The sequence below is a fragment of the Zonotrichia leucophrys genome, chromosome 26 (genome assembly GCF_028769735.1).
Source record: "Zonotrichia leucophrys gambelii isolate GWCS_2022_RI chromosome 26, RI_Zleu_2.0, whole genome shotgun sequence".
NCBI classification, from domain to species: domain Eukaryota; kingdom Metazoa; phylum Chordata; class Aves; order Passeriformes; family Passerellidae; genus Zonotrichia; species Zonotrichia leucophrys.
In genome coordinates this window covers 7,007,809-7,016,105 of record NC_088195.1, presented here as the reverse complement: position 1 = coordinate 7,016,105, position 8,297 = coordinate 7,007,809, and positions in this window count along the sequence as shown.

The following is an 8,297-nucleotide window of genomic DNA, read 5'->3' as shown; positions in this document are numbered from 1 at the left end:
CTTGGGCAAGTGGCCGGCAAAGAGCTGGGGGTCCCAGCCTCCCAGGGCTGCCTGGGGACTGTGGCATTGTGCCACCTCTGGGCACTGGGCTGTGCCAGCAGGGCGAGGTGAGCTCAGATTGGTCTGAATAATGTGTTTGTTGTGCAGAGAGAAAAATAAACCGAGGCTCGTGGGCTCCTGTAAACACAGCACTATTTATGGAGCATTGGCATCCTGCAGCATCTCCTCACACCTCCTCCACTGCAGGGGAAAGTGATGCCCCCTATGGCTGAGCATAAATCCAGAGGTAGGGGGTGGCATGGGGGTGCTCAGGATGGGCTTTGAGAATGGAAAGGGCATTCCCAGAGAGTCCAAATCCCCTCGCCCACCACCTTCCCAGGAGGAGTGTCCTTGCAATCAACCTCTGGCTGGGAGCAGGGCAGGAAAGGCAGCAGGTTCCTCACGGGAGTGCAATGCGGAAGCAAACGCAGGCAGGGCCCGGCCTAATTGTATGCAAATTGCCCAAACAGAGATTAAAACCACTCCTTTTCCTTTGTGGATTTGCAGTTTGTTCTCCCTCCCTGGGTTCGTTCCCCTGAATGCACAATTTTAGCAGCACCCCTAAAACCCCCCATATTTTGCCAAGAATGATCTGCTGGCTGTGAACCTGCCCGAAGGGGTCTGAGCTCTCTCACCAGCCCAGGGCATGGGCAAAGGCTGCAGGGTTGGGATGACCAAATGGATACAGAGCCCATTCCTGACAGAGAGGGATCATCAGCTCATTCTCCTGACATCAAGCTGGGGATGTGTTCAAAGAGTGTCAAGGATTCCTGAAAAACCCATGACAAAAAAAAAAAATTCTGGTGAGCATCAAACACTGGGAAAGTTATTCAGATCTTCCAGACTCTTTCTGGGGGTTTTAAGGAGAAAATGTCCTGAGAGCTGCAGTGGGCTGTGAAGATCCCAGCATTGGATGATGCTGCCATGGATAAATACCTTTGGCACACAGGGAGAGATGGGATGAAGTGGGACAAACAAGGGCCATGGTGTGGTTTCCTGCAGCAGCTGCTGTGAGCTGGGGACAGGAGCAGCCCGTGGCTGTGGCAGGAGGGGAGGGTTGGTGTCTGGCTTGATGCCAGTGGGATGCAGCAAAGGGCTGTGGCGTGTCCGGGCTGGTTGATGAGACCCAACCCTGACTGAACCCTCAGGGTTTGGCAGCAGCCAAGAAATGCTTTTCCAGGGGAACAAGTCAGGGCTTGGGGAGCTCATTTCTGCCCATCTGTCTTCAGTTTTTCTCTGGGGTGTGAGCTTCCCTCTCCTGCCTTAGTTTAGCTGAATGAAGAACAGCTCCATGGTGCCATTCTGGGTGGTGAGGGCAGGAGAAGTTGAGGATTTCTCCAGCTTTTCAATCATGGTGACCATCCCACAGCACTTCTGGTCATGGAAAGGGGCTTCTTAACTAGGAAAGTTGATTAGGAATGTGTCTGGTGCCAGCAGCACAGGCATGTGTGCTTGGAGAGCTGATGGCTCTGGGAGACATTAATTAGGACAAGTGACCCCCTGAGTGCCATGGTCTGGTGGGTCCACACAGGATGGCACAAGGCAAAGAGAGAAGCAGCAAACAAAGGGAAGCCCTGGAGCTTTTCCAAAGAGGCCTCCACTGTGTAGAGATGTTTTGGAGTGATGGTCACCCTATACTGTTGGGGCCACCACTCTGTGTGTGCCAGTGACACAGAGCCCTGGGGACCTCACTCAGGACACAGCTGGTCTCCATTTGTGCTCAGTTTCTCTCCCATTTATGGGATACACCACCCTGGGAACCCATCTGGGGAGCAAGGAGCCTCAGACTTCTGTAGGGTGGTGCATCCCTATCTGGACTTGGCAGGAGATGCTCAGCAGCAATGACACAGCACAGAAAATATCCCGAAAGATAAATGGGCAAATCCCAGAGAGTGAATGAAGGAAAGGCTGTTTTCCTGTGAACTGCCCATTCCCATGGAGCACATACCACTCCTGTCACTCAGAGCAGGTTGGGAAAAGGGCTGGCAGTGCTACCAGTGCACCGAGGGACAAAATGAATCCTGAGAGGTGCCTGTGATCCATCAGCCCTGTGCTGGCACAAGGATGTGCCCCAGTTCCCTCTGGCCTGGGGAGATGCCACATCCATGGCGCTGCAGATTCCCACAGCAGCCAAATGGGTCGGGCCCCACTCGGATCCCTGCCAGAGTCCAGCCAGATGCTGCCCACAGGCAGCTGGGTCACTGTGCCTTGGCACAACAGGGCATTGCCAGGCTTTTGTGCTGCCTGTCAGGGAGGAGCTGCTGAGACATCACTGGGTGGAAGAGAAAACTGATCCCAGCCAGGGAGCTCTGGCAGCCTGTCCCTGGCAGGGCAGTGGGGTAGGGCAGAGGTCTGTCCCAAGGTCCGCCCCACAGCCCAGTCTGGGCCCTTTGCCTCGGCACTGCTGCCTCCTCCTCACCACACCGGGGTTATTTTACTCCCCAGGGAGCCCCGGGGGTGTTACTGAGCCAGGCTGATGGCCAGGAGCTGTTCCTGCCACCGCTTCCAGCTGTCTCTGCAGAGCAGGAGGGGGTTAAACCTTTCCAATCCTGCCAAGCAATCCTGAGGATGGTTCAAATCCTTTGCCCCCTCTCCAGGGCCACCCCTGGACCAAACCCAGCGCTGTTTGGCCTCTGGTTTCAGTTGCAGAGCCTGTGGAAGGTGCCGTGGGGAGGGAGGGGGAGCCTGGTGCTGTGAGGGCTCTGGAACACCCAGCAGTGATGACAGATCCTTCTGGGGCAAAGACTGGTATGAAACAGTGACTGCTCAAGAAAGGGAAATAAAAGGCTGTGAAGGACAAAAATGTAAAAGGAAAAATGTGAGTTGCTACAAGGGCTGAATGAGGGGAACCACTTCCCTTGATGGATGGCAGAGATGGCAAAATAATTTTCTGATTGATCTTTGGGGAAATATTGGGGAGGGGAAGAAGAGCTGAGTAGGTGTTATGGCTGGAAAAGCCCAGGACCACCCCCAGATCCGGGCATGTGATGACCTGGGGACACCTGGGCACATCATAAGGGTGGTGGAAAATGAGGATTTGGGGTGAAGGAAAAAACTGGGATGAAGCAGTGACATTCCCACACCAGTCCAGCCCAGCCCGGCCTGGTTGGGAATGTGGGAATGCCCAAGGAGGATTGGGCTGGGCTGGATCGGTGGCTCTGAGTGAGGAGGGAGAGGTGGCAAAAAAGAAACCATGGTTGCTGCTCCCCAAGCCCATATCTCTCACTTCAGCATTTTGTCCCATATTTCTATTTTTAAATTCCCTGCTTTTAGCTTCCAGCTGTCACTTACAGCTCTCGGGTTTGGAAAGGGAGCTTTCCCCCCCACTCAGGCTCTCACAGACTGAAACCATCTCACCACCCCCCAAGAGGAAAGCTCTTCTTCCACCCAGCCCCTGCAGCCTCTGAGCCCTGCACCCTGCTGCTGCCCAAATTATTGCTTTCCAACCAATTTAAGGCAAATTCTTTTGTATCCAGAAATTAATTCAGGACAGTGATTCACTGAATAGGTTCTCCATGTTGTAGGAAAAGATGTTCAAACCCTTCACACATGCCTAAACCTGCAGATTCCTATGGAAGATGTGGAAAATTTCTTATCAGCACAGGGGATCCGCCTCCTGCCTTGTTCCACTTCTCCTCTTCCATCTGCAATCGTTTCCCCCGAGGCCCTGGAGCGCACAAACACGGCTGCAGCGGCCCGAGCGCTCCCCGGGGAGCGGCTCCTGCAGGACATGGGACATTCCCAGTGCCCCCGCAGCGGCCGGGACCGGCGGGGAGCCGTTCCCACAGCTGGGAGCCCCCTCGGGAAGGCGGGGCCACGAGGCCCTGCCAGGAGCTGGGCGTGCCTCGGCTCCCGTGGGCAGGGGGGTTCTGCTGCCTCTCCCTGCTCCCGGCCAGGCTCGGGGGTCCGGGCAGGGCCGGGGGTTCACCCAGCCCACCCAGCCTCACCCAGCCCCACCTCATCCAGCCCACCCATCCCAACCCAGCTCCACCCACCTCACCCAGCCCCACCCAGCCCGACCCAGCCCCACCGAGCCCCACCCAACCCCACCCACCTCAATTAACCCCACCCACCTCACCCAGCCCCGCCCAGTCCCACTCAGCCCCGCCTAGCCCCACCCACCTCAGCCAGCCCCACCCACCCTCACCCAGCCCCACCCACCTCACCCAGACCCGCCCAGCCCCACATTCCCAGCCCGGTCCTGCCGCCACAGCGGTGCCCAGCTCCGCTCCGGGGCTCAGGGGAGGGAGAGGGGGCTCCATCAGCGCTGCCCAGGCCGAGGGTGTCAGCCGGGCAGTTTGGGGGCGCTGACATCCCGCAAGTGCTCTGGGGGAGCAGAGGGTGGGCCGGGGGATGCATGCACCGCGCATCCCTGGCTGGGAAAGGCTGGGAGAAGCACCAGGCTGAACGCACAGACCCAGACAGGCGTTGTGAGGGCAGTAACCCCAAATTTCCTCTCCTCACCACAGAAGCAGCCCTTCCCACAAAAAGCCTTGGACGGAGCAGTGTTTGCCATCCGTGTCCATCTCCTCCATCCGGGCTGGGCAGTGGGGATGGAGCAGGGACGGAGCCTCCCGATGTGTGCCCATGACACCCACACCAGCTCACCCTTCCCAGAACATTCCAGGGGCCGGGAGCTGGGATGCTGCAACTCTGGGCATCCCCTGGGATTAAAAGGCACCCAGGCACTGAAAACTGGGGAACTGAGAAAGAAGCTCAGGGTCCCCTCCTGGGGGCAAGGGACCTCTCCATCCCCAGGGCAATTGGGGCTCCCAGTTTAACATCCCTAAATAAATGCTTTTGAAAGGGCAGAGACCAACGTGAGCCCTGGTGGCTGAGGGGCTCCCCCCTACCCCAGCCACTGCACTTCCCAAAGGCAATTAAATCCATGGAGCCAAAGGGACCAGATGGGACACAGACACTGGGAAAGAGCGTCCCTGTGAGGGACAGAGGAGAAGGAGAATAAATAGAAAAATAAAATAAAATAAAATAAAATAAAATAAAATAAAATAAAATAAAATAAAATAAAATAAATAATGTCTGATTGTTATTTATTCATATTATTTGTATTATTTTATATTTCTGCTGCAGAATAGAGAAGGGAATCCCTCAAGTCACACTCCTGTCCCTCCCTATGGGATGAAAGCCAGCTGCTCCCCAAAACAGATTTGGGGGGCAAATGTGTCTGCTTCAACTGAGGCAAAAAATTCCTTCTCCAGGACAATTTCATCCACAAATGAGCAGGAAAACGCAAAGGAAAGTGTTTCCGGGGAGTCCCTCCACTTTCCTGGAGCCTCCCCTTCCCGGATTAGGATGTTTTCGCCCAAAGGAGGAATGAGGGAACTGGGACTGGAGCAGGAACCGCAGGAAGCCAAGCCCTGGGAGCTATTTTCGGCCGTCAGGCAGGAAAAGCACCTGTTGGGGTCATTACGCCGCGGGAAAAAACAAACCTCGAGATTCTCTCCCATGGGGGGTCGGAAATAAATAGCTGGGATCTATCCAGCTGGAGAACTGGATCTGGATACAAGAGAAACAACCCAGGTTTCCAAATCCTGGTCCCCCCTCTCAGGCGCCAGGGACCCCCCCTGGATCCTGGGGGAGAAGGGCGGGTTCCCCCTAAAAAAGGGGAATTCAAAGGGGTCTGAGATGCGTTTGGGCTCTGGCTTGAGGTGCGCGTCCCTAAATCCACTCGGCTGTGGATAAGCGGGCTGTTGGTGCCCTCTCCCGTCCAGCTGCGGTGGCTGATGCCTCCTGCGTCCCTGCTTCATTCCTGCTTCATCCCTGCTCCATCCCTCCTCCATCCCTCCTCCATCCCTCCTGCATCCCTGCTTCATCCCTGCTCCATCTCTCCTCCATCCCTCCTCCATCCCTCCTGCATCCCTGCTTCATCCCTGCTCCATCCCTCCTCTATCCCTCCTCCATCCCTCCTCCTGCCGTTCCTCCTGCACGGAGCCGCAGACCTCGAGCCTCCCAGCTCTCATGGGACCCTCGGGCGACCTGACCAAGGAACGGAGGGTTTATCCTCGGTCACAACTTCAAGTTCCACGACTTTGCCTTTCAAGGCATTTTTCCCAGCAGGCAGCCAGGGGTTGCATTTCCACAGTGGCTGAGATGGGCTGGGAGGAGCTTGAGTCCCTGAAATGGGGCACGGGGAGCACCCTAAAAACACCTACCCCGTTTCTATTCCCTACACCAAAGCTCACCAGGCCTTCTCATCCCTCCCCACCCCTCCTCATCCTCCCGGCTCCATGGGCTCTGGGAGCAGGACATCCCCGGGCGGGGCTGCCCCAGGGACCCCGGGCCGGGATTCTCCCGCAGCCCCGCGGCGGGGCCCGAGCGGCGACAGCTGGGAATGCGACAGGGGTCGGGGTTTGCTGAGGCGCCCCGGGGAGGGGGAAATCGGGGAGGGGGGCACGGAAAGCTCTGCCCCTGCCAGGGGAATTTTCAGGGTGGGGCCCCTCCGGAAGGGCTGGGGGCCCCTCCCTGGGGACCGGCGCGTCTGGCATCGCTGCTGGCATGTCAAGGGGGGGAGTCTGCTGACCCTTGTTCCCCGGGGAATCCCACGCTGAAGCCACAAAATCGTCACAACCCTCCCTCCCTGATTCTCCGAGTCACCACGGGGTGCCCTTCATGGCAGGAGAGAAGGCTGAGTGTCACCCCTCCTTGTGCCAAAATTTGCTGTCACTTGGGGTGGAAGCAGAAAAATACAGGAGTCACTGATGTGTGAAAGCTCGACGTGAGCATCACGAGCTCTTTTCCTGTACTGACCAGACCTTGGTCCTGCAGCACCAGCCCCAGTCAGGCCATGGAGGGAAGGGAACGAGCCCACCATGGGGACAAGATGATGGTCACCCACCCAGGACACCTGGCTGGCTGTCACTCAGATCCCTCCCTGCCCTCCCTGCTGGTTCCACGCACCTCATGTCAGGGCTGTCCGTGCCAAGGGACACTGCTGTCCCCAGGTCCCATCCTGGGCCTCACACCCTCCCCTGCCCAGACAGCTGTCCCCTCTCGGGGTCAAACAGCCACCACATGTCGCTGCTGAATCCCTCACATTCATGGGTCTTCCTCTGAGCCCCCACCTGTCCTGCAGCTTGCTCCTGCCACAGTGTCCCACTCCAGAGAAAACAACCCCTTGTTGACAACCCAAGTCCCCCATGCTCCTCCCTTGGTGACACATGTGGGTTCAGCCCAGCCAGTGTCACCCTGCAGGGGATGGAGCAGCCGGGGATGCCCCTGGCCTGGTGGCAGGGGGTGCAGAAGGGAAATCCTGCTGTGGGTTCACTAGTGGGGGTCCTGCTGGGTGAATCCCTCCTCCAGCTGTAATGTGGGGCTAGGGCCTGTGAGGGAGAAGGGTCACGTCCAGGCCATGGGGTCATGGAGCAAGGGCGGCCATGGAGGGGCAGAAACACAAGAGGTTTAGTGCTGCAGTGGGGCAGAGCATCCCCCGATCCCTGTGAGCAAGGAGAGAGCTCAGGGCACCCAGTGTGGCCCCTGAGCTGGGAACAGCAGACTCGTGGGTCAGGGTACCTGGTTTTATCCCCAAATGCGGATCCTGGTGGGTCAGGGCACACAGGGTGATTGCAGCAGGTCACACACTGAAATTCAGAGACAGGGCCCAGTGGCTTGGTATGCTGGGGCAACCAGTATTGTCCCCAAACTGGGATCCAGTGGGCTGGGGGCTACTCAACCACCGGCACCTCTCTGTAGGTTTGACCTGGGAGGGAGGTGAGGGATCAACAAAGACAGTTAATAACAGAAATAAATCTGTTCTCCAGAGAGATTTTAGACCTCCATCATGATCCCTGATTTCCTGATGGGGAAACTGGGGCACCTAGAGTGCAGGGGAGTGAGGGGGCACCAAGGGTGCTGAGCCCCATGGGGACCCAAGAGCTGCAGGAGCAGCCCTGTCCCACCAGGGAACTGGAGCTGGACCAGTTGGCACTTACAGGTGAGGGAGGGATTGTCTGCTGGTGCTGTCACCACTGCTGCCATCTCTGCTGGGACAGACAGCAGGACATCATCCCCTATTGCTCCCCATGGGCCGGACCCCAGACTAACCCCAAACCCCCAGGAACAGCAGACATGGATGTGCAAAGCCTCGGGCTGGGGCAGAACGGGGAGGCTCTGCCGAGCCCCATCCAGGCCGAGCAGCTGTCGCCGTCCCAAACACGTCGGAAATCCCGGGTGTCAGAGCAGAACTCTGCTCCACATTCCTGGCCGAGCGTGGGGACAGGGCCAAGCATCCCCTGCCGCCT